Source organism: Pongo pygmaeus, chromosome 1 (genome assembly GCF_028885625.2).
Source record: "Pongo pygmaeus isolate AG05252 chromosome 1, NHGRI_mPonPyg2-v2.0_pri, whole genome shotgun sequence".
Taxonomy (NCBI): domain Eukaryota; kingdom Metazoa; phylum Chordata; class Mammalia; order Primates; family Hominidae; genus Pongo; species Pongo pygmaeus.
Window position 1 is genome coordinate 196,480,105 of NC_072373.2, and position 26,996 is coordinate 196,507,100.

The following is a 26,996-nucleotide window of genomic DNA, read 5'->3' on the forward strand; positions in this document are numbered from 1 at the left end:
CCTTAGGAAACAATTCAAAAGAAGCAAAAAACAAAAGCATCTGCATGAGGATGTTCGGCAAGGTGCTACCTATAATAGCAAAAAAGTTGAAAAAGCACAGTAATGAAAATAATAGTAATGATGCTAGTGTCTGCCCTTTACTGAGTGCTCCCTATATTTCTGGGAAGCCGAGCTAAGAAATTTACATGTATTATTTCATTTTGCTTATATGTTGTAGAAATAATTATAATAGCATATAGTTCCACACTTCTTTGCTGTTGAAATTATCAAATAGATCTAGTTTTCCCTTTCCAGAACACAAGGTATAATTATACTTCTTGTCCCCCTTGCTGGTGGGTGGGGCCATGTAATTCTGTCAAGTGAGTTATAAACAGAAGTGACCCATGTTTGCTTTGTCAGCCAGAGTCCCTAAGCAACTACAACGAGTAGAATCACACCACTCTCTCCCCATTCCCACCCTCTCCCCACTGCCACCCTCTCCCTACTTCCACCCTCTCCCCACCACCAGTCAACCCAAGATGTGTGTGTAAACAAAGGAAGGAAAAACCTTGTTTTTGTTAAGCCACTGAGACTTGTGGGTTGTTTGTTACCACAGCATAACAGCCTATCTTGGCTGATACACAGTTGATACATAACACTGATACACAGACTTACATACCGTTGACCCTTAAACAACGCAGAGGTTAGGGCACTGAATCCCCATGAAGTAAAAAAATCCGAGTATTACTTTTGATTCCTCCAAAACTTAACTACTAACAGCTTACTGTTGACCTGAAGCCTTGCCAATAACATAAACAGTTGATACATATTTTATATGTTATACATATTATTACTGTGTTCTTTCAATAAAGTAAGCTAGAGAAAAGAAAACGTTATTAGGACAATCACAAGGAAGAGAAAATGTATTTACTATTCATTAAGTGGAAGTGGATTATCACAAAGGTCTTCATGCTCATTGTCTTCACATTGAGTAGGCTGAGGAAGAAGAGGAAGAGGAGGAAGAGGAAGAAAAAGAAGGGGTTGTCTTGCTGTCTCAGGGGTGGCTAGGTGGAAGAAAATCTGAATCTAAGTAGATCTCCATAGTTCAAACCTGTGCTGTTCAAGGGTCAACCATGTAATATCTCATTTTAACCCTGATATCTCTGTGAATTATTACTATTAATTCTATTTTATAGATGTAGACACTGAGACTCTGGGAGATTAAATTATTAACTTGCCCAAGTTCCCAGGGCTATTAGGTTTTGAATGAGGCTGGCTAACCCTAAGACCATGCTCTTAATCACTACATTAAGGAAAGGGTATATCCCTTCCCAAGGCCTACTAGGAAGTCATTAAGATCAATAATTTTAAAGATAACGAGGGAGGGTAGTTATGATGAAAGGGGCCAGTTACCAAGTGATGGCAATATTTTGTTTGCAATTATATTTCTATGTATCTAAGATGAACAAAACAAGAAAAAAATATGCAAAAGTAGAAATGATTGTTGTATTAGAAGAGTGGGATTACGTGTGACTCATCAAGTTTCTCCAGTGTTATTTCATCACTTGTTCATTAATAAAACAAATCAGTCTTCCTTTCCACATGCCTACATCTGCACAATGTCAAACACATGGGTGGAAGGTAAAAATGTGCCATCCGTCAGCAGCATGCATCTCTTGCCCAACATCAGACATCTGGAAAGTCTGAATGAGCCAAATGACTGAATTTTTCATGCCTCACTCAGGATTTTGGGGAGTGGGGAGGACAGATCTCTCTGAATAACTTGTGAACTTCGTGGAGAAGCCATGTTAGGTAAAGATGCTGCAGAGAGCAATGCCCTATGGAGGAAAAGTATGGGAGGGAGAGAACACAGTCTCCCCAGCAAATGGGGTGCAAGATACTTCCCTGATCAGCCACCTCTACCTCAGGTTCTGGTAAGAAACGTGGTCACTGGGGACCACGTGAGGTCATTTAGCTGAGGACAGATGCTGGAGCTTACAGGACAGGTACTGTCTAGCCAGGACTCACTGACCTCCACCTCTGAATATGAGAAGCACTGAGGACTGTTTCAACCTACCCGAAGGAGACAATACCCAGGTCAGTGCAGCTACCCCCTTCACGACCCCAGCTGAGGGACCACAGCAAAACACCTAAGCCAACCGGCAGGAAGCTACAGGCTTGCCAGTGGCCTCTGACGTGGTCTAGCCAGGAAGCTCTACTCAAAGTGACAATGTTATCTCACAAGACGACCACCAAACTCTCTCTAGTGGGGGTACTACCATGAGGCAGAAATTGTGCAGTAGGTAGCAAGAACAGAAGCAGAAAGATACAGGGAAGAAACTGAGATGAGAATGTGTCCTGGTCACAATAAAGGCAGAGGACTGGACACTCTCTTTCTTCCTGGGGTGGAGGATTGGTACTGAAATGACTTGGCGGTTAAGCAGTGTTAAACCCTGGAGGGTCTTTGTGTTCCTAAGCTATCTTCCGGGCTCAAGGTCACCTGGCTGTGGGACTGTTCTGAAGATGCCTTGTTTGGGGTTGTTTCCTTAGGGTCGTTCCTATAATGCGGAGTGTGCTAGAAAGACAAGAAGCTTTGCCCAGGGAGCAGGTCTATGACATGGATGCAAAACAGCAATGAGGGGAAGTGACAAGCGCTGCAGGCACACTTCTAGGTCTAACTGTGTGGATCAGAAGTTGGCAAACATTTTTCCTGCCACATAACCCCTTTTCAGCTTTGAGGGCCAAAGAGTTCCTACCATAATGACTCCACCCTCATGTTGTGGCTTGAAAGCAGTCATAGGCGGAGTGTAAATGAATGGGCAAGGTTGCGGACCAGACACTTCACTTACAAAAACACGTGTCTTCGGTCCTTAGGCTGTGGTGTGCTGGTCCCTGAGGTGGGCCTGATGGTGAGTGTCCACATGCATCTCAGGGGTGATGTTCCTAGAGATCACTGGATGCTCCTCCTACACATGAGCAGCTGATAATGGTAGTGGAGGGATGGAGCATAGGGAAGACATGGCATAATTGCTAGCTAATGTCCCTTTCTCCCACTATGTGGCCTAGAGGTCTTACAGCTCCTGGATTTTGGGGACAGCCTGAAAATGAGGAGAGAGGATCCAGAGCCCTGCCTCTCATAATTCCTCCACCTTCTGGGGAAAAACAACTTCCAAAGGTGTGGGAAGATGTGGATTATTTCAAGAAAAGACACCATCTGCCAAAAAAATAAGAAACCTCTTTCTTGACTCTGCCCATCCCTAAACAAATGTTCTTGCTCGGATTCTTAACAACACCCAGCCACTTTGGTGTCTATCATTTCTCCCAGACATGCCACACTGCCTGATTGTGAAGCCTCTACTCTGAGCTCCAGGTACAGATAGACAACTGTCTCCACTTGGGTGTCCAGTCAACGTTTCTTGATTGATATTTCTTCATTTCCACTCCTCATGGAGCTTAGATCTGTTCTTGCCCCAGCTATTCCATGTCACCAAAATGTCACCTTCAAATATTCAACTGCTCAGAAGTTCAAGAAATCCTTGTCTCTTCTACCTCACACATCTAATCCATTGCCTAGTTTGATCAGTTTCACCTCCCAAATGTATTTCAAATCTTTTCTCCTGACTTCACCCCCACTGCCACTTCTGTAGCACAAGCCTGATCATCATCTCTCACAATAGCTTCCAAAGTCCTTTTTTTTTGTTTTTTTGTTCTCCTCCTGTGCTCTGTGTTCTATTCTCCATTGATCATTGATCAGCTGGAGTGATCATTTTTAAAGCAGAAAGATTGGGTGGGCTTATGTTTCATGTTTCATGTTTTATCCTTCAACCTCCTACTTAAAATCCTTCCTTAGCTTCAAATAGCTCTTAGAATAAAGCCCGAGATGCTTATGTGGCATTCAAGGCCTGGAATAACCTGACTCCTGCCCACTTCTCCAACCCTTTGCTAGAACACTTTCCTTGTTCACAACACTTCTGTGCAGGTCTCCTTTCTCCTCTTCAAATACAACAAAGTCTCCAGGCCTTTGTACTTGCTGTTCTCTCTGCTGGGGTGATCCCCCAAGTCCTCTGCAGGGTTGGCTTTTTCTGACCCCTCAAGTCTCGGTTGAAATGCAGTCCTGTCATAGAGGCCACAATATCTACAGCCTGGCCCCAAGGTACTATCACAATGCCCATCTGTTTGCTTCAGAGCCCTTGGCTTAGTCTAAACTAATTTTTTGAAGAGAGGGAGGGGAATGCTTGTTTACTTGTTTATAGTTGTCCCTTCTACTGAAATCTAATAACTATGAGGGCTTAAATCTTGTCTGCCTAATCTGCTTTTGCTTCCCAATGCCTAGAAAAGTGTCTGGCACAGAGTCTGTGTTCAGTAAATACTTGTTGATTGAGTGAGTGTGTAACCTCATCCTGCAACATATCAGGAAAAAATCCAGTGGCCCTCCCTCCTTCCTTTCTCCTACTCCTTCTTCTTCTTCTCCCCAGTCACTCAGGATACTTGGTTCACATTTCCAGCCCACAGGAGAAAAGAAGGAACCCTTTTATTATCATTCTTATTGTAAGAACAGATCACATGACATCTACCCTCTTCACAAATTGTTAAGAGTAAAGTGCAGTAGTGTTAACTAGGAGCACAATGTTTTATGGCAGACCTCTAGAACGTATTCATCTTGTATACCTGAAACTAGACCAGTTGAACAGCAACTCCCCATTCCCCACTTCCTCCAGCTCCTACCAACCAACCACCATTCTACTTTGCTTCTATGAATTTGACTATTTTAAATACCTCAAATGAATGGAATCATGTGGCATTTGTCCTTCTGTGATTGGTTCATTTCACTAGCTTAATGTTCTCAGAGTTCATGTTGTCTCATATGGCGGGATTTAAGAAGGGATCTTGAAGTGTGCTGGAGGCCCTATAGGCTTCCCTCCCAGCCCAGAGCAGAAGGAGTTAGACAAGCAAGGATGTGTACAGCCCAGGGGTCCAGGGCGGTACTGGTCCCTCACTGGCCTCTTACCCCCTTACTCCAAGGAAATCCCTTGCCCCTGAGTTTCAGTGTCCTTTCTGAGATGAGATCAACAGTAGCTACCTCATAGGGTTATTGTCAGGATCAAATGAGAGGATATGTATGAAGCTAATTTGGCAAAAGGAATTTGGCCCCAGAAGCCTGGGGCAGGAGTAAGGTTTGGAGACACTACCTTGGTGGGCAGGTTGGCCAGTGCCTCTTCAGAGGAGGACATGCAAAGACTCTTTAGAAGAAGGTAGGCTTCATGAGGTAGAAACTGCTTCATCACTGTTGTCTCCCCATTGCCTAGAACAGTGCCTGGTAGATTGCAGATACTCAAAAGTCAAGAGAATTAATTAGTGGAAGCCAAGAGTCCTTACTCATTGTTCGTCAAGTATGAGAGAGGCAGGATTCAGATAAATGAGTCTGGGTTAACCCAGCAGCTCTTAGTTATAACTTTAAAAATAAAAATAAAGGCCGGGCGCGGTGGGGAGGCCAAGGAGGGTAGATGGCTTGAGGTCAGGAGTTCGAGACCAGCCTGGCCAACATGGAAAAACCCCATTTCTACCAAAAGCACAAAAAATTATCCAGGCATGGTGGTGTGCACCTGTAATCACAGCTATTTAGACGGCTGAGGCTCGAAAATTGCTTGAACCCAGGAGGTGGAGGTTGCAGTGAGCTGAGATCACACCACTGCATTCCAGCCTGGGCAACAGAGCAAGACACTGTCTCAAAATTAAATAAATAAATAAATAAAATAAAAAGAAAGAGTAACTGGATATGGTCAAGACTATAATTAAATATCTCAAACCTGTTTGGGAGTTAAATACCGGATTTAGCACCTGGGAACCTTGTTCTTCGGGCTGTTATTTTATCCGTTTCTCATCTCTTTCCTGTTTGGACTCAATATATTTCCCAGCAGCCAGCCTTCCATATTACTTTTCTACCATGCTTCACTTACCCCAGACAGACTCTGGGATTAACTCAGGCAATCCATTCTGTTCAGTTGAGGGAACTCTTCGTTTGGTCTGATGGATGTGGAAACACAAGTAAATTATTCACTCAGAATCAGTCATTCTTTATCAGATGTGGGGAGGATGTAGTGGCCTGGGCTTGAGCCTCTCTATGCCCTGGCCCTGGTGCCTGGGACTGATGCTAGCAGGGCCCGTCCAAAATTGTTTTGTCTCGAAAGCACAAAAGCTGCCAATTCCCTGCTAGGCCAGTTCCCAAGGCAAAACAATTCACAGTCATTTGTGTGTGACTACTACCCACTTAGGATGTGAGTCTGAGCTTCTTGGCTACGTTCAGAGTATGGATGGAATTGAGGAGAGAGGAAGCAGCATCTCACAGGCTATCTTGTCCCAGCCCTGTCCTAAGCAGCCCTCAGTTTGAATGTCATCTGAGCTTCCGCTTTTGCTATTTCCTATGCAAGAAAAATGTTCCCCCTTGGTTTTTTCCCCTGGCTTGTCCCTCAAGATTTAGCATGGATATTTCCTGGAAGTACCCATGCTAATGACTTCTAGAAAATCTTCTCTGATCTCGCTGACTGAATCAAGAGTCCTTCTTTCTGACCCTGCACTGGCTCCTAACACAGCCCTTAACTCACTATCTCTCCAACTGCACTATGCTGAGAGCTCCCCCAGGGCAGGAATCTGTCTTATTCCTCTTTGATCACCACTGTCTAAACAGAACTTATCACATAGTAAGCATCAGTGAATGCTGGCATTAAATAAATGAAGCAACTTTCTGGCTATCACACAGCCCAGGAGTGAAAAATCCAGGTATATTAGTCAGCTTTGAAGTATAATAAACAACTCCCAAATCTCAAAGCTTAAAGCAACATGCCTTTACTTTGTCCTCATGTGGCATGTGGCTCTACACCATGTAACTTCCCATTCTAGGACCCAGGTGGAAGAAGCATCCCCTATGTAGAATATGTCCATTCTCAGAGAAGAGGCGAAGAACTAGAGGCAGACACAGAACAGGCATTTAAAACTTCTGCTCAGACACGGTGTATATCAAGTCCACTCACGTTCCATTGGCCAAAGGTAATTACGTAGCAAAGCAAAAAGTCAGTGGAGTGGGGACATACACTCCTCCTTCATGGATCATTTAAGAAGAATTAAGCCATCTACCACAGCAGTTAGTGTGACTCCAAAGTTGCCCATCTTTCCTTTGCACCTGGCTTCTAGCTTAGAAGCTCCCTCCCCACAGTGCACGGTGGCTCATGCCTGTAATCCCAGCACTTTGGGAAGACGAGGTGGGCAGATCACCTAAAATCAGGAGTTCGAGACCAGCTTGGCCAACACGGTGAAACCCCGTCTCTACTAAAAATCCAAAAATTAACTGGGCCTGGTGGTAGGCACCTGTAATCCCAGCTACTCGGGAGGCTGAGGCAGGAGAAACGCTTGAACCCAAGAGGTGGAGGTTGCAGTGAGCTGAGATCGAAATCGCACCACTGCACTCTAGCCTGGGCGACAGAGCCAGACTCTGTCTCAAAAAATAAATGAATAAAAAATAAAAAAGAGAAGCTCCTTCCCTAGGGCTTAAATAGGGCTTGAACCTCAGGAGATAAGAGAGGGAGAAGGATCCAGATGTAGAGAGTGAGGCTAATGGTTAAGAATCACTGGGCCCCCTTCCTAAAAATGTTGTATTTATTTTCCATCTTGATGAAAAATTTGCAATGTTTACACCATCACAGCACAAGTAGATCCATGACTTAAGTTTTGAAACTTCCATAACTGATTCCATGCATTTTTGGCAGTCTTATTGCATTTCAAGGAATCATAAATTTTCTTTTTCGTCTGGGAATCATGTCCTCAAAATACAATGCTTATAGAAATAATCATAGGAAACACATACAACATAAGGTAAATCCTCTTCCCAAGTCTACATGTGTGAGCCACAAAATATTAGGTAATGTAAGAAAGCACTGTACCGAGTCAGCACCTGCAACTCAAGCCCAGATTAAGACAATGACCCCAGTTGAGAAATGCCATGTCCCCTCAGGAACATGGGCCTGGCTTTCCCTCCTTCCTTAATGCTCTACCTGTTGGTGGCCCATGTTTGACTCCCCTAGGAGCTGGGAAGGAGAAGATAGAGTGGGACTAATGCCTATTTGCAAACTAGATAGGAAACATGAAAACAATCTTGAGATATTACTCAAAAATCCAGATTTCCAGGCCCTAGACAATTTGGAAGATGAAGCAAGGTTAGTCTGCCTTTCCACATGGCAAAAGTTGGCTAGAGCTGAGTGTGTGGAGCTGCATGAGGACTGCCCCTGCTAACTGGGACACAGGCTCTGGTCTTTGGATGAACCCAACTACCCACTAGGGTCTGAATGTGCACCTACATCTAGCCTGCTTCACTCATTTATGGTATCATCTGGCTCCTTAGGGTATCTGCTGTTTTCAACTCTTTATTTATTAAGTGGTTACTGTATTCCGAAGCTGCTGTTCTCCTTATTCAGATACCTTATCCAAGATCAGTGTAAAAGACTGTCCTTTCCTTTCTAAACCTCCTACTTGATTCAGTGTTCTGCTGAGAGAGTCCCATAATGACTTTGGGCCCAGGGTTACAGGTAGCCCCTAAGGCCTAGCGAATGGTTTTGTTTAGGCCATTGACATCATCCCCTCTGGAGCATTTCCTAATGACGTGTTCATGTTAGCTCTCATTGTTCACATCTAGGATGATGATAAGATTGAAAGAAGATGAGTTTTTGGTCAAATTGGCGTGGGCTCAAATTCCAGCTTCAATTCAACTCATTCATATCAGTTCTCTGAGCCTGAATTAATTCCATATTGTATTGTAATGTGGATAGAGTAAGTGAGGACATGTATATAAAAAGCAGACCACACATTGTAAGATATTCAATATGTGTTAGCTCTCTTTCAAAATCCCATTCGCTTACAGTCTCACAAAATATGAATACTTGATCCTGGCAATAATTACACAGAGAGAAAGTTAGCTAACATATAGGAGTGGGAGAAGAGATGAAAATTCTCCCAAAGGGACAATGGAAGGCTAGAAAGCTCCCTTTGTTTTAGAAAAGAAATATGCTATTACCCATTAATGCCATGTCCCATGACAAGGCTTCCTGTGGACAGGCTATCTCTGTTTGGGGCTAGGAAGGTGTTTTCTTACTTACTATTTGTACTTTTTTTCTTACCATTGCATTTTGCTTTATGAATTTGGTTAGGCAGATGGCCCATCTTACAGATACAGAAAGTAAGTCCCACGTATTCTAGTCAGGATTCTTGCTTGCAAAAGTTGAAAGCCACTCAGGCTATCTTTCGTTGGGCAATCAAGTGAACATGCAAGGCCTGGAGCACGAGGGCAGCTGAGCCTTGCAGGGATAGAAATTGGTAAGTCGGAGCCCAGGCTGCTTTTTCTCTCAACACGCTCACAGTCTCTCATCTCTTCTTCTCTCTGATTACTAGGCTTTTGATTCGCCTAATATGGCCACCAGCCTGACTCTATCCCCTGTACTTTGAACTCAGAGCTAACCATTAACTATCAGTTTTCCATACCCTAAGGTTGAGATTCTCTCCTGGAGTCAGAAGTTCTTGTCCTGCTGCTGGGAATAAGATGCCAGGTGGAGGACCCTACATTAGATACTGCACCTGTTTCCAGGGGATTTTTCCTACCCTCTGGCCAGTCTTCATAATACATAGAGTGGAGGAATGGTAATATTCAAAGAGAGGGTAACTTGGAATTTTCCAGAATTGATAAAGGATCTTATTAATATGTGGGCAAGTCCAAATAAATATTGGCTGTACAAATGATAATAATAATAATGTCTAATTTGTGATATTAAAAAATACTGAACAACAACAGCCTTTAGTCAAAAAGAGGATAATTGTAGCTAAAGTTCTAAATTCCTTCAATTGTCTGGGTGGAAAGTATAACCATTTTATTTATTCTTTTAAATATATATAATGCAATTTCTAAGGTAATGCTAAAAGGACAAACACATGATGTGTAATTTCCATATTATCTGATGGATAATGAATAAGTTTAGGAGCAAAATTAATCAATCCAAAAGAAGACAAAAAAAAGTAGAACAGAGTGGGAAAAAATAAAAGGGCAAGACCAATAGAAAGCACAAAATAAAATGGTAGAATACAGTGCCACTCCACCAGTGATCTCAATAAATATAAAGTGACTAAATTCTCCAGCTAATATTAAAATGTTACAAGAATTTTAAAAAGCCAGTTCACTTCTATACTATATATAAGACAGAAAGTAATCAAAAGTAAACAAAAAGATTATAGCGTAAAGATGGGAAAAGATGTGTCAGTCAGATACCAAACAAAAGAAAGCTGATACCTCTGTATCATTATTGTCTGATTAAATAGATTTTAAAGCAAAAATCATTACCAGAGATAAGAAGAGTTAGTACATATTGATGAAAGTTCAATTCACTAGGAAAATTTAACAATTCTAAGCTTGCATGCACATAATGATATTGCTTCAAAATAAATAAAACAAGAACACAGAGAACCACAAAAGAAACTGATAAATCTGCCTCCATAAAGGGAGATTTTTAAACATTTTCACAGTGCAATAATAAACACATAAGCAAGAAAAAAGTCAGTAGAGATATAGAAGATCTGAATACAAAATTAAAATCTTGATTTAATTGAATTCTGTAGCAGCAGTTGGAGAATAACAATTTTCCCCATGTAAATAAGAAACATTAAACAAAGGCTAAACAAATTCCACAGTTTGTATTACACAGACTATGTTTAATGACCATATGCAAAAAAGTCAGATGATAGTAACAAATGAATAACTTAAAATTTTATTTGAAAATTAAAAATCACACATCTAAGTAACTCTTATGTTAAAAAGGAGAATATAATGGAAATTAGAAAATACTTAGAACTAAACAATATTGAAATACATAAAATTGTGGGATGAAGCTAAGATGATTCTTATAGGGAAATTTATAGAAAGAAATCCTTATTTTTTTTTCTTTTATTATTATTATTATTATACTTTAGGTTTTATGGTACATGTGCGCAATGTGCAGGTAAGTTACATATGTATACATGTGCCATGCTGGTGCGCTGCACCCACCAACTCGTCATCTAGCATTAGGTATATCTCCCAATGCTATCCCTCCCCCCTCCCCCCACCCCACAACAGTCCCCGAAGTGTGATGTTCCCCTTCCTGTGTCCATGTGATCTGGGAATTGAACAATGAGAAATCCTTATTTTATAAAGCAAATTGCAAATTAATGAACTAGCTTATTCCAACTTTAATTAGAAATGGATAACAATGGAATAAGGAATAAAAGGAAAAAATAAGAATAGGAGCAAAGTTATTAAAATTAGGAATATGTATGATAAAGAGAATTTGCAAAGTCAAAAGTAAATACTTTTAAAAAGATCAAAATAATTGCCATATCATAGATAGGCACAGTTCATGACACCCGAAATAATTACAATAGTAACATCGAAGATCAATGAATACATATTACTATACAGATACAATAATAACAACAATAAAAGTTTAAAATATTGGCCAGGCACAGTGATTTACACCTATAATCCCAGCACTTTGGGATTGCTTGAGCTCAGGAGTTTGAGATCAGCCTGAAAAATATGGCAAAACCCCATCTCTACAAAAAATACAAAAATTAGCCGGGCGTGGTGGTGTGCACTTGTAGTCCCAGCTACTTGGGAGGCTGAGGTGGGAGGACTGCTTGACCCTAGGAGGTCAAGGCTGCAGTGAGCCATGATCACACCACTGCAGCCTGGGTGACACAGTGAGACTCTCTGTCTCTCTTTCTCTCTGTTTCTCTCTTTCTCTCTCTCTGTTTCTCTCTCTCTCTCTCTGTATCTCTCTCTCTCTGTGTTTCTCTCTCTCTCTGTTTCTCTCTGTCTCTCTCTCTGTTTCTCTCTCCCTGTTTCTCTCTCTCTCTGTTTCTCTCTCTCTGTTTCGCTCTCTGTTTCTCTCTCTCTCTCTCTCTCTCTCACACACACACACACACACACACACACAGTTTAACACATTGCAAGAGGTTGGGTGTGGTGGCTCACGTCCGTAATCCCAGCACTTTGGGAGGCTGAGGCGGGCAGATCACCTGAGGTGTCAGGAGTTCTAGATCAGCCTGGCCAACATGGTGAAACCCCATCACTACTAAAAACACAAAAATTACCTGGGTGTGGTGGCGAGAGCCTGTAATCCCAGCTACTAGGGAGGCTGAGGCAGGAGAATCACTTGAACCCGGGAGGCGGAGGTTGCAGTGAGCCAAGATCGTGCCACTGCACTCCAGCCTGGGTGACAAGAGTACAATTCTGCCCCCACCAAAGAAATGCAAGAATTACCAAAATGTGGCATACAGACATGAAATAAGCACATGCTATTGGAAAAATGGCACCAATGGACTTGTTTTGATGCAGGGTTGCCACAAACCTTCAATTTGTAAAAAATGTAATATCTGCAAAGCACAATAAAGCAAAGAGCAATGAAACAAGGTATGAGCCTGCAGTGTCCTGGATAACCACATCTCTCTATCTGACTTCTGCTGAGGTGGTTGATTGGATACTTGAGTCACACACCTAATCTCTTTTGCAAATGGTTGTCCAGTCACACCCTTGTCCAGACTGCACTATTTAGATAGGATGAGAACTCTCTAAATCATTAATTGCCGATTTATTCTGGCTTAGCAATTCCTGCCTCAATTTATTTTTCTCCCCTCCCCGCAAGGAGACACTGGGCTCAACACTGCTTAGAAATCTTTTCAGTTAAACATCTAGGTTCAGCGCTTACAAGTTCTACTTCCCATCCAACAGAACACAATTCAGCCAAGTCCTCTGCCACATTATAACAAGTCTGCTCCAGTTTCCGATAACATGTCTCTCATTTCTGTCTGAAACCTCACTAGAAGCACCTTTAATATTTATATTTCTAGCAGCATTCTGTTCATGATGATCCATGTATTCTCTAAGATGACAGAAGCTTTCTCTACAGCTCTCCTCTTTTCTTTCAGAGACATCACCAGAATGTCCTTTCATGTCCATATTTCGACGTTAACTTCAAAATCACACAATTTGTACATTTCGAAGGGAGACTTCATTTCTTATACAGAGTTGTAGCCTGCAAGGTGGCCATCCTCACAGGCTGGGAAGCACAGCCTTCAGCAGAAGGTAGAAACAGGCACTTCTAGGGAGGAAAAGGTGGAGCAGGGGCTTTATGATGAACGGATTGGCTAAACATACATATTCAACAGGCTATAGGAATAGCTATGAATATTCATGAAGGTGGTCCTAACACATGGGTACTGAATAAACATTCATGTTACATATGACCCCAAGTTTACCTTGGGGTGGAGACTTAACAGTTCAGTGTATTACAGTTAGGTCCTGGACATCAAAAGGTGAAGCAGGGACACAAAGGCACTCAAGTGCAGCCTCTATAAACCCACCAGAACTAGTCCCTGCTTGGTGGTCTCTTATCAGGAGAAAGCTACTGAAATCAGTCTCTTGTCCAGTCAAAGCTATAGTTGTGGTTCATGGAACAGGGTACTGGGGGTGAATGTCTGGTGGTAGATGAGCAGCAAACTGTTTTAATATTCCTAATTCAAATCCAGTGCTTTTTTAGCTACTGCAGAAGAAGAAAAATCTTATGGCAATTAGAACATAGTTTATACTTTAAGTTGGGGGGGGGGTGTGTGTGATTTAACCCTTGCCTTCCATGCCTTAGGTCCCATTTATAATTCGGTATCTTATTACCACCGAATCTGTTCTGTCAGTCTTATGATCTCTATTTTAACATTAATACTGGTCCGTTGTTGTGTCTACATCACAAAAGGGAGGGAATGTAACAAGGTGTGTCTGACCTTCTTTCCCGCCATAGCCAGGAACTCAGTTTTTAAGGTTTCTCTGGGGTCCCCTCGAACAAGAGAAGGTCCTTTTCGTGGTTGGGAGGCTTATGATTTTATTTCTAGTTTACACCACCAACAGCCTCTTCAAGGCATAGGCTCCAATTCAATCTACAGCACTACTGGGAGGGTCATACCTTAAACATTATTTGAAACACTCTTAATAAATTTAAAAAACAGTGGGGGCTGGGAGGAGGGAGAACATCAAGAAGAATAGCTAATGGATGCTGGGCTTAATACCTGGGCGATGGGATGATCTGTGCAGCAAACCACCATGGCACACGTTTACCTCTGTAACAAACCTGCACATCCTGCACATGTACCCCAGAACTTAAAATAAAAGTTGGAAATTTTAAAAAATATATGAAAAGCATATTGTAAATCCCAAGGCATACACTAAAAAAAATTTAAATATAGATGTATAGTTAATAAGATAACATGGAAATAAAAATTGAATACTTAAAAAAAGAAGGCAAGGAAAGAAGAAAAAGAAATAAAGAACAGATGGGACAAACAGAAAACAAATTACAAGGTTGTAAATTTAAACCCCACCATATTGATAATTACATTAAGTGTAAATAAAAAAATCTAAGCACTCCAATTAAAAGGGATTATCATATTGGATTTATAAAGCAAGGCCCAACTATGTGTTGCCTGTAAGAAACACATTTTAAATATAAAGACACAGGTAAGTTAAAGTAAAATGACAGAAAAAGGTATACCATGCAAACACTAATTATAGAAATCCTGGTGTAATTATACAGATATCAAAGTACGCCTCAATGCAAAAAAATTACCAGGAAAAAAAACAGATTCATTTTACAACAATAAAGCGTTCATTCTTCAAAGAGATATCTCAATCTTAAATGTATACACACAACAGAATTTCAAAATACGTGAAATACAAACTGATAGAGCAGAGAAGAGAAATAGACAAATGTATGATTAGAGTCGGAGATTGCAATGATTCTTTCTAAGTAATTGATGCAACAAATAGAAAGTCAGTAAGGGTATAGAGTACTTGATCTATAAACAAACTGGAAATAATTGACTTTATAGAACACTCCTCCAACAACAGACTACACATTCTTTTCAAGTGAACATGTAAGATAAACCATATACTGGATCATGAAACAAATGTTCACAAATTTAAAAGAATTGAGATCATATAGAGTATGTTCACTGAATATAAGGGAATTAAATTAGAAATAACAAAAATCTACCTGGAAAGTCTCTAGAGATTTAGAAACTGGACCAAACATTTCTAACTCATATCAAAGATATAAATCACAAGGTAAATGAGAAAATATTTTGAATTGAATAAAAACAAAAGCAAGACATATTCAAATCTCTGGGATGAAGCTAAAGGAATGCTTTGAGGAAAATGTAGAGCTTTATATGCTTATGTTAAGAAAGAAGAAAGGTCTAAAGTCAGTTATCTAAGATTCTACCTTAAGAAGATAGAAAAAGAAGAACATTTAAGACCAAAATAAGTGGAAAGAAAAATGTAATAAAGAGCAGGAATTAATTTAAAAAAAAGAAATGGATAAAAGTGGGAAAATTAATAAAATAAAAAAATCATTTTTGAAAAAAAAAAACACAACTTAATTGATAAACCTACAGTGAGTGAGCTTGATCAAGAAATAAAGAGAGAAGACACCAATTACCAATATCAGGAATGAAAGAGGGAACATCATGACATATTCTGTAGAATATATTATGAAGAACTTTATGCAATAAATGGGCAAATTTCTTGAAAGACAAAATCTACTACAGCTTACTTAAAAAGAAACAAGGAATATGAATAGTCCATATCAATTAATATATGTGAATTTTTAATTAAACACCTTCCCATGAAGAAAACATATGGTGTAGATGGCTTTGCTGATGAGTTCTAGAAGACATTTAAGGAAAAATAATAGTTCTACAGTTTTATACAAAATCTTTCAGAAATAGACATGGAGAAAACACTTCCTGAATGATAATATGAGACCAGAATTAGCATGATAACAAAACTACACAAAGATTGGGAAGACAATATTGGTTTAAAATATAAAATTAATCAACATAATTTAGCATATTAGTAGAATAAAAAGATTTTTTAAAAACTGTGATTACCTTAGTAGACAGAGAAAAAGAATTTGAAAATTTTCAGACCTATTAATGACACAATCCCTCAGCAAACCAGGAAGAAAAAGAAACTTTCTTAATATGATAGCAGATGTTTACAAAAAATATCTGCTGACAGCATCATACTTAGCAGTGAAAGACTAAATGCTTTGCCCCATAAATTCGGAACAGGATAAAGATGTCTGTTCTCACCACTTCTAATCAACTTTGTACTGAAGGTCCTAGGCAGTATAAAATGACAGGAAAAAGTGATTAAAAAACCTAAATTGATACGATCTCTAAATAGAAAATTCTATGCAGTGTACAAAAGAGCCACTTGTACTTAGAAGTGAGTTTGGTAAGGTCAGTATACAAAATAGATTGTAGTTGTAAAAGCTACCAATATTCAATGGGAATAAGAAAATGATGCCATTTATAGTAGCATTATAAAACATGAAATACTTAGGGATAAATTTAATGACATATGTTACAGATCTGCACACTAAAAAATACAAAAATAAAAAGTGAAGAACTGAAAAATGGAGTGGTATATCATGTTCATGGATCAGAACACAATATTGTTATGACATCTGTCAATTTTTCCCAAAACAATCCATAGATTCAGTGTAATCCCAATGAAAAATAGAAGTTGGAAAAGTGATTCAAAAATTAATATGGAAATGCAAGGGGATTGGAACAACAAATACTGTTTTTAAGAAGAACAAAATAGGGGACTTACACTGTCTGATTTAAGGATTTAAGATGAAGCTCCTTTTAAAGGTACAGTAACAAGACAATGTGGCATTGGCGCACAGGCAAATATGTAGATCAAGGGAACAGTGTGAAAATAGATCCACGTAGGTATGGTCAATTGATTTTTTAACAAAGGTGCTGTATTATTTTTCTATTGCTGCTGTAACAAATTACTACCAACTTAGTGGTTTAAAACAATACAAATGTTTAATTTCATAGTTCTGTAAGATAGAAGTCCAATACAGGTCTCACAGGACTTGAAGTGAATGTGTCAGCAAGGCTGTGTTCCTCCTAGGGGAGTATCTGTTTCTTTGCCTTTCCCAGCTTCTAGAGGTTGCCCACAGTCCTTGGCTCATGGTCCCTTCCTCTATTTCAGTTCAGTGACAGTGGTCAAATCCTTTTCACACTGCATCACACCAACTTCTGCTTCCCTCTTCCATTTTTTAAGGACCTTTATGATTACCTTGGGTTGATGCAGACCTTCCAGGATAAACTCCCCATTTTAAGTTCAGGATATCAGCAACACAAATTTCATCTGTAACCTTAGTTCCCCTTTGTTATGTCATTTAACTTATTCATATGTTAGGTTTGGACATGGACAACATTGGGCAAACAGGGACACTATGCTGCCTGGAACAGGTAGCAAAGTCATTCCATAGGGAAAGGGTAGTCTTTTCAACAAACGGTGCCAGCAACACTGGATATCCATATGGAAAAAATAAAGGGATCTTGACTGTTACTTTATCCCACCCACAAAATTATCTTGAAAAGGATCCTACATCTAAACATAAAACCATAAAACTTCTCAAAGAAAATCTTCATGACCTGAAAGAGGTATTAGGAGACAAGATATCTTAGGACACAAAGGCATGATCTATAAAGAAAAAATCTGGTAAATTGTTCTACATCAACATTAAAAACTCAGATCTTTGAAAGATTCTATTTAAAGAATAAAAAGGTGAGTCTCAGAGAAAATAGTCACATGCATGTATCTGACAAAGAATCTGTATCCAGAATATATAAAGAATTTTTGTCCCTCAATAATGGGAAGACAAAAATTCAATTAAAAATAAGCAAAAGAGGCCAGGTGTGGTGACTCACACCTGTAATCCCAGGAATTTGGGAGGCCAAGGCAGGCAGATCACTTGAGGTAAAGAGTTCAAGATCAGCCTGGGCAACATGGCAAAACCCCATCTCTACTAAAAATGCAAAAATTAGCAGGATGTGGTGGTGCACACCTGTAATCCCAGCTGCTCAGTAGACTGAGGCATGAGAATCACTTGAAACTGGGAGGCAGAGGTTGCAGTGAGTCGAGATCGTGCCACTGCACTCCAGCCTGGGCAATAGAGTGAGACTCTGTCTCCAACAAAAACAAAAACTTGTACTTAAATGTTCGTAGCAGCATTATTCATATTAGCCATTAATTAGAAACAACCCAAATATCCAACTTCAGGAAAATTGCAGCATATACATATAATGGGATATTATACAGTAGTGAAAATGGATGAATAACTATTGAACACATCAAAGTGAATGAATCTCATACATGTAATGTTGATTGAAAAAGCAAGTCACAGAAGAGCACACACAGGTTGGGGCCCATATATAAAGTTCATAAACATATTTTGTTTATGTGTTTATATATAAGAGAACTATAAAGAAAAGCAAAAGAATGACAAACATAAAATGTAGGATAGCGGTTACCTCTGGGAGGATGAAGTATGGTTTGCCATGGGGCACACAGGAGGAGTACATGTTGTTGGCAATATTCCATCTCTTACGTTGAATCACGGTAACATAGGTTTCCATTCCTCTTGATGAGCATACATTCTAATCAGTCTTTTGTGCAAATGTTATATTTATATGTAAACATTTTAAATCACATAGCATTTCAATGGTTGAGCTGGAACTTGAACTCAACTCTCTTGACCTCCAAGACTCCTGAGTCTACAAATTCTGAGCACAGGGGGAGAAGCAGACTTTATGACGGTGCTTCCAGGTAGAAGTTGAATGTTTGGGGACACAGGCAGTGCGGCAGCTGGCTGGGGAGATAGCATTCATTCTGGGGGCTCTCTCATCCATGGATCTAGTGGACATCAGCTGCCTCTTCTCTCCATCAAATATCTCCTCTTAGTACTAGGACATTGGACAGCAGATTAGACCCTACACAGGTTAGATCTCCACCACAAAAGGGAGATTTTCTCCTTCCTAGTGAGAATCGTAGACAGTGAGGGTGCTGGCTACCTGCACATGTTCATTCTATCCTGAAGCAGGTGGGAGTGCAAGATTAAGCACTCCATTAGCAGAGGAGCCATCTGCTGGGCTTCCTTCCCTAACCACAGGCAGAGTGGAAATCCACCTCTGATCGTCTCCCTGAAAAAGACTGTCTCCATGCCACCCACCCTCCTGGTGGGCTTGAAGGACCCACCATTTATTACTCCCCCAAGATGATATTAAAGTAAATACACATTCCTTGCTTTGGACAGTCAGTTGGCCCTCTCCCATTAGCACATCTATACTGGCGAGATCAAATCTCTCTAGGGGTTGTTCCTTCATCTGCTCATTAGACTCAACGTTTATTAAGCAACTACCAATGGCAGAAGCTGTCATAGTGGGTGGGGCACAAAGATGATGAAGCGGTCAATGTATCATTCCAGAAGGAGCTTTTAAAGGGAGAGAAAATATAGACATGTAATTGCAACACATTAATTTTGGTGCTAGTTGAGTTTTGTTACAGAGGAAAAAGTGGCCAACAGCCGGGTTTATCAGAAAAAGTAGTAAACTGCTGGGTTCATCAGAGGAGGTGAGGCTCAAAAAAGGGCTAGTAATTCACCAGAGAGAAAGATGGGGGCAGAGACCCTCTGAAGGTGTGGAAGTTTCTGGTGCCCTCTGGAGAAACAAAAAAGATATCTCTACAGCTGGAGCTTGAATATATGTGGGAGGGTAGTGTTCACAGAGGCTCTTTACAAGTGCTGGGAGGAACAAGAAGCTTAGAGTTTAAGTTCTAGGCCAATTATTTTCAACTTGTAAGCCCCCAAAGACCTTCATAGGGCCATGAAGTTACTTGCAAGGATTCCTCAAATTCTTATGTGCACTGAGCCTTTTCCATTGAATGAATAAATGTGCAAATATATATATATATACTATTTTAAAATGTAAATAAATATTGCAATAATTTTTAAAATTCAAATATATTTAAAAGTCAGAGCATTTGTTGGCATCATGCGTTTTCCCCACTGACAGTTACTAAAAGTACAGCTACTGTCATGGGTTGAGGTTTGAGGAAGTGTCTAGGAACATTTTCAATGTTAAAGGTGTGGGTGATAGTCATCTTAAGTGAAGTCTGCGCATTCTCTAGGGCTATGAGAAAACATGGAACAGTATTAAGAAGGGGCAGAACATTGTCAGGTTTCTGTTTTGGGAAGGTCCTATTGGCCGCCAGTGGGGCAGGATGGGTCACAGAAGTGATACCCCATTGGAGAAACAGCCAGCAGTCTGGGGACTTGGGCAGTGAGGGAAATGAGAGATAAGAGTGTCCTGAATCAGAAGTGGAGAGAGAGTCATGTTCAGGAGGTAGCAGAAAGGAAGAATTGGTGGAACTTGGTGATCATGCGGATGTAGGAGGTGAAGGAGATGAAGGATTCAGGACATCAAGTTTCTTGTTTTGATGGTAGCTGAGACCATTTGTATTAGTTCGTTCTCACATTGCTCATAAACACATACCTGAGACTGGGTAATTTATAAAGGAAAGCGGTTTACTGCACTCACAGTTCCACATGGCTGGGGAGGCCTCACAATCACGGCTGAAGACAAAGGAAGAGCAAAGGCATGTCTTACATGACAGCAGGCAAAAGAGCTTGTGCATGGGAACTCCCATTCATAAAACCATCAGATCTCATGAAACTTATTCACTACCATGAGAACAGTACAGGAAAGACCTGTCCCCATGATTCAATTGCCTCCCACAGGGTCCCTCCTACAACACCTAGGAATTATGGGAACTACAATTCAAGATAAGATTTAAGTGGGGACACAACCAAACCATATCACTGCTCATCAAGGCTGTCTACATTACACTCTGTCATCCCCACAGCCATCCTGTGTGGTGTGTCCTGCAATTAGCTCCCTTCTGGAGATGGCCTGAGCCTTTATATTCAGAAGTCAGTAAGCTCTGCATTTAAAGAGAAAAGTCTTGAAACCTCCATGTTTGAGGGATAAGGAGGCAGAAGGAATGAAGTAAAAAGGTGCAGCCATGGATGAATCCCCAAGGAAGAGAGGTGACTGAATGGCACAGGTTACTAAATGCAGGTGCATAGTCATTATCTGGGTTATGCCCCAAAAAAGAGAGAACACTCTGAGCCTATAGATCACAAAGCTTGTCTGCTAAGCATTGCTATTTGCTCATGGGAATGGACATGCTACTACAAGAGGACTAGGAGGATAGTTTTGAAGCTCCAGCTTAGATTAAGTCACTCACACAGTTTCACAGCTGGTAAATGGTAGGGAAAGGGTTCTAATAATAATAATATCTAACACTTACGGAGTGCCTGCTAGGTATCACAAGCTGCTCTCAGTTCATAACATGTACGAATTTATTTAATAAACCTCCTAGCTCTGTGAGGCAAGTAGTATTATCATCCCCATTTTGCAGGTGAGAAAACTGAGGCTGACAGAGATTAAATAACCAATGTAAGATAGTACACATAGTAAGTAGGGAAGCCAGAAATTAGCCAGCAACCTCGCACCAAAGTCTGCTCCTTTAGCCACTACTCAATACTCCAGGTCTGGCTGTTCGGCCTGAGAATGATTGTGCTTAATTACTGAGCCACACTACCCTGACACGGGACGGAGTCCAGGTACAAAGGGAGGTGGTAAAGCCAGTCCAAGCTCAGGGCAGTGACAGGCCAGGGACAGTGGGTGTCACCCAGGAAGTGCATTTGCACAGTAAAGTGGGTCTGGGTGAGCCTCTGGATCCAGGAAGCCTAGGAAACAGTGGGGGCAGCAGGAGGATTGACAGCTATACCCCATTCTGGACAGAGATAGGTGAGAGATTGAGGGACTGCAAAAATCCATTGAGGCTGGAGCAATGGCACAGTGGTGGGAGGGGCTAGAAGACTGGGGGTGCTAAAGCTTGTTGAGATTCTACAGGGACACTTTACAAGAAGAATCAAGCTTTCCGGGTCTTGTGAAATTGATTTTATTTTTATGTCTTAAGTTTGTGCCAGGATGTTATTTCTCAGTTGAATTCCTTCGACTACTTCTATCTCCAAATTACACTCTCATCTTCCTCCTGTAGCTGTGCATTCATTCCCACGTGCAAACAGGGACGGTAAGCAGACGAACCTTGTTTCCTGCAGGCTAAACATGTTGTCTGCCCATTGGCCATGACCCAGAAAAAGAGTGCTCTTCTGACTCTAGCAACCCATATTAATTCAGAACTTCTCCCTTAACACTGGTTTTGCTTATTTATTTTTTAATTCCATTTGCCTCATTAACTGTTCACTCCAGAGTCTGCTTTTTTTTTAACTGTAGAAATTCAGTGATACCAAAGTTTAAAAGTTCCAAGAGCACTAACATTTGCTTCCTGCCTTTGCCCTTAGCTGGCAGGCTCCAGCTAAACTTCAGTGCCCTTGGGCAAGGCAACGTCCTACTTAAGACTACTTTCCCAGAGGCTCTGAGAGGCTCCTTCTGATAGAAGCAACCTCAGGAACAAACAGAAGGGAAGGGGGATGTGGATGCACATTTACTGAGCCCCAATTATGTATCCTGCCGACACTGGACATTCTCCAATTTAACACATTTACTAGGTGCTGGACTCCATGCTAAGTGCTTTATATACCACGGTGGTCTTTAAAAATAAGAATCTAGGCCTGCCATCTTCCTGCAAACAAACCATTTAAAGGCTTCCCATTGCTGTTGGGATAGAGTTCCAAGTGGGGTTCTTACCATGATCTACAAGGTCCTATTGTTACCAGTAGAGAGTCTTTCTTGACTGCAAGTTGTCCAGGTTCTTAGTGTTTTAAACAAATAATTGGACAAAATGTACAGCAAAGCAAGGAAAGAATGAAGCAACAAAAAAATGAAAGCAGGGATTTATTGAAAATGGTAGTACACTCCACAGTGTGGGAGCCAGCCAGAGCAGCGGCTCAATGGCCCAGATGCAGAATCTCCTCCCTTCCAAATACCCCCTAGAGGTTTCCCATTGGCCACTTGGTGCTCACCTCATGTAAATGAACTGGTGGCCCCCAATCAGAGGCTGAAGTGAAGTTACAAAGGTCACACTCCTGTGCAAACATCTGAATCTGAAGTTACAAAGTTGCACTTCTATGCAAACGAAGACTTGGCCCACAGTCTATCTGAGTGGAGTGAAGTTACAAAGTTACACTCCTATGCAACCAATCAGAGGTACCTTCAATTTCCCATCTGCCGGGCAGAAAAGGTGGGGGTTTGCAAAGGGAGTAGCCTCTGGTCCATTTGTTACTTAGATGTGGAAAGTTAGGGTTTTCCTTTCAATTTAGTTCTAGGAAGTCAGCGTGAAATGGCCTTAGGTTCCCTGCCTCCAGACCCTATTCTCCTGCCTCACTATGTGGTCGGGGCCCTGACTACACCAGCAGCCTCATGGCATCATCATCTACTAATTTAATTATAATATTCACCCTTCAGATCTCACCTCAAAGGACATAGCATACAGGAGGCAGGGGAACACAGTGGTTTGATGCATGGCCTCTAAAGCCAACTGACTGGGCTGAAATCCAAGCTGCAGTTGATTGGCCTAATTTGGGTCACGTGCCCATGGATAAGGCAATCACTGGCTGGTGTGATGGCATATGCTGATTAGCTTAGCCAAGCTTCCAGTGCTATGTCCTAGGGCCCCAGAGGAAAATCAACTTTATTGGGAGCCTGTGGGCTGAGAGTTGGGGAGAGATGATTCACTGAGGCAGATTAGGAAATTTTGCCCCAAGAAGGAAGAGTGGATGCATGAATAACAAATGGCCACTTCAGTGTCATGCTATGTTTTCCAGACTTTGACCATATGACCTCCTCCATCATACTTGCCATATTCCTGTGCCAAGTGTACTATTATTTAAATAGTGTTTTTCACAACTCTCTTTTTGTACTTGGAGCTTCATTTTAAAATAGTTTTATTTATTTATTTCACTGCTGTAAATGAAAAACCAATATCACTTGCCACGAATAGGAGGTAATGTTAAATTTTTTTTTACATTGAAAACAAAACCATATTATTAAATTCCAGCTAGAGACTGTGGCCTGCTAAAAATGCTCTGAGACTGTGGCCTTGTTCTTTCTTTGTTAAGAAGAGAGATTATCAAGTGTTACAGAGGTGTTAAGACATACTAACACCAAACTGAGCCTTTCTCCCTGATGTAATCAGAAGGCCCAAGAAAGAATTGAAAAGGAAATTACTTTCTCACTGTGTGATTCAATGTGATGTGATGCCATATCCATATAGCATTGAGAAGTCATTTTCTATGCCACTTGCAATCATCTGGTAGACCACTAGTGCTACCTGCCCAACACTTTAAAGAACACTGTCTTGGAGTGTTTGAACTTGGTCAGAATTGTTAAATGCATGACCAAAGACAGTGAGACTGAGGACTAGCTGGTTATTAGAGAGGATGACAGCAAAATAGCCAGTACAATTTATAAATAGAAAATTACCACTTTGTCTAACTGTTCCTCACTTCTCGTGGGAGGTGAAAGGCAGTAGTAGCTCAAGTCATCTTGTTTCTCACCGTGCTTTCCTGTGGAACTGCCAGTCCCCTACATCATACCCTTTCCTTCTAAGCTGGTGCCTGCACAGTCTTCCCAATGAATGACCCCTCCTTCCACCCCGCTGTAAACCTGAGCTCCATCCTTGACACCTCCTTTTCACTCATCCCCTTCACTGTGATAATTTTCCTGGTGTATTCAATCATTCCCATCTCCTATTTTCTCTAGTCTGTCTGTTTCTGTTCCTCTCCACTGCGATCATCGTAGTTCACACCACCATTTGGACTCTTCCAGACTACTACAACTGCCTCCTAACTATCACTCAGCTTCCCCTTTTGCTCCAATTCCCCAATCCACTTTCCAACTTCCATCCAGAGTGATCTGCCTAGAAAATGAATTGGAACACTCACTCCCCTCTATGAAGACTTCAATGTTTTATTGAGGTTAGAATAAAAGCTATAGCTAGGTCTACCTGATTGTCATCTGGACTCATCTCAATCTCACTCCTAACCTCATACCACTCACCTCTTCCATTCCTGTATTGGAGAGAGACCTCTCATTACTCTTATTGGGGTCCTGGAATGAGTGACTCCCTGTCCCTGGAGCCTTCTTCCCTGAGGGCTCTGCCCCTACTTCTCCTCTGGCTCAGTCCTTCTCATTCTTCATTTCAAATGTCACTCTTTCAGTAACGCCTTCCCTGGTTCCCAGTACATCCCCTCATCATAGGACCCCCATTCCTTGCCTTTATCCTGCTTTTCATCATTCTAACTTTATATTTGTGTGTGTGTTTGCTTAATGTCATTCTCCCCAATCAGATAAAAAGCTCTTTGAGAGGAGGGGCTATGTCTGTCTTTCTTATTCCTGATCTATCCCCCACCATTAGCCCAGAATGGACACTCATTATCTTTGTTAAAAAGCATAAAGCAAATAAAGTCCTTAAGGTCTAAAACTGGCTTAGAGGGAAATGCATTGCATTAGAAGGAGAGAATTTGTAGGTTAAGCATTAAGTGTATTTGGTAAGAGGTTTGATAGTGGATAAGGTATAATTATGTGGCTTAAATATGTTTAAGAGTGATTTGTGTTTATACATAGTTGGTGGAAATAAAAATCTGTTAAGTTGGGGAATTCAAGAAAACATAAAGAGTTCGTTGCGTCATCGGAAGAAACAGACAAAATAACTCAGATGGTGTGAGTGTTCACCTCCATGAGATGACAGGACGTGAGGTGAGCAATGGATATGGCTGGATTCCATGTCCATAAAAGAGAACCCTGCAAAGGCTAACCTATGTGGCCACCACTCCACTTGTCTCTCCTCCCGTTAAATATACCAGAAATGGAAAAAAACCCTGCAAATGGGGCTAGTACAAAATGGAGTCAAGCTAGCTCCAACTCAGAGAGAAGTTGGGTGTAAATAGGAGGGGTTTGAGAAAAGGCTAAAATGTGACATAACATGGGGATGACACTGAGGGGAGGTTGATTGTAGAAGAATACAGTGAGACTGTGTGCTTGAGAATGTCTTGAGCAAGTTACCTTACTGCCTGTTTCTCCTGCAAGCATGTCGCAGCCAGTGTAAATCAATTAAAGGTTTCTGAATCCATATTTCCTCCCCTGTCCTGCTCACCACTACTGCTGCTTGAAAGAGAAATGGAACAGGGTAAGGAAAAGTCAACAGTCTCCACCAGATGGTAAAAATCAAGTGCCTTCATCCGATAATACTAATAAGACCAGTTGGGTGGGAGACACGCTGCATAGACAGGACAAACTCTCAGGGGATCAATGCATACACACTTTGTGTGTATAGTTCGTATACAATTCCCAGAACTTCAAAATAAGACAACTCCTTGAGAGTGAATTTGTCCAAATTGTCAACTAGAGAGTACACTTGACCATCAGCACTAAGCCTCACTGCATAAACCAGTGATGTACTAGAACCAGCTCATACTGGCTTGCGGGAGTTCATGGTTAAATTCGCAGAATTTTGTGAACCAGTTGTAAAGCAGAAACATTATTGAAAGTTAAATTTTCTAAATCTGTAATTAAATAAATTGTATTAAAAACAAAGGTAATAAATACTCAGAATTCATCATTTCCAAATTATTGTACATCATTTTACTACTATCTATGCTCTGGGGATTATTTGCATCTATTATCTCCGTATGGTGGAAATATTACATCATGGTGTGCTACTGCACAGCTCTGCCCAACTTGGTGTTCAGTAACATCACATTGGTAGCTTGAAGTCAGCCAAGGTGGGTGTATTTATACCATGGAAATCAAAAAAATGCTACAAATCAGGCCTTGCTTTATTGTTTTGTTGATTGTCTAGACTTAAGAAAGTGATGGAGAAAATGGTAATAATGCAGATTAAACTTAAAAGCCTGTCATGTCTGGAAATGTTACATGGCAAATGGCATACAAATTGAGGAAATATTCTTCCAGTATTTGAAAACTGTTATCTGGTTCAGCAAAGCAGTCGCTCATCTCATTCATGAACGAATGGAGTTCTGGCATGTCCTTGTTGCTTCACTTTCATCTTA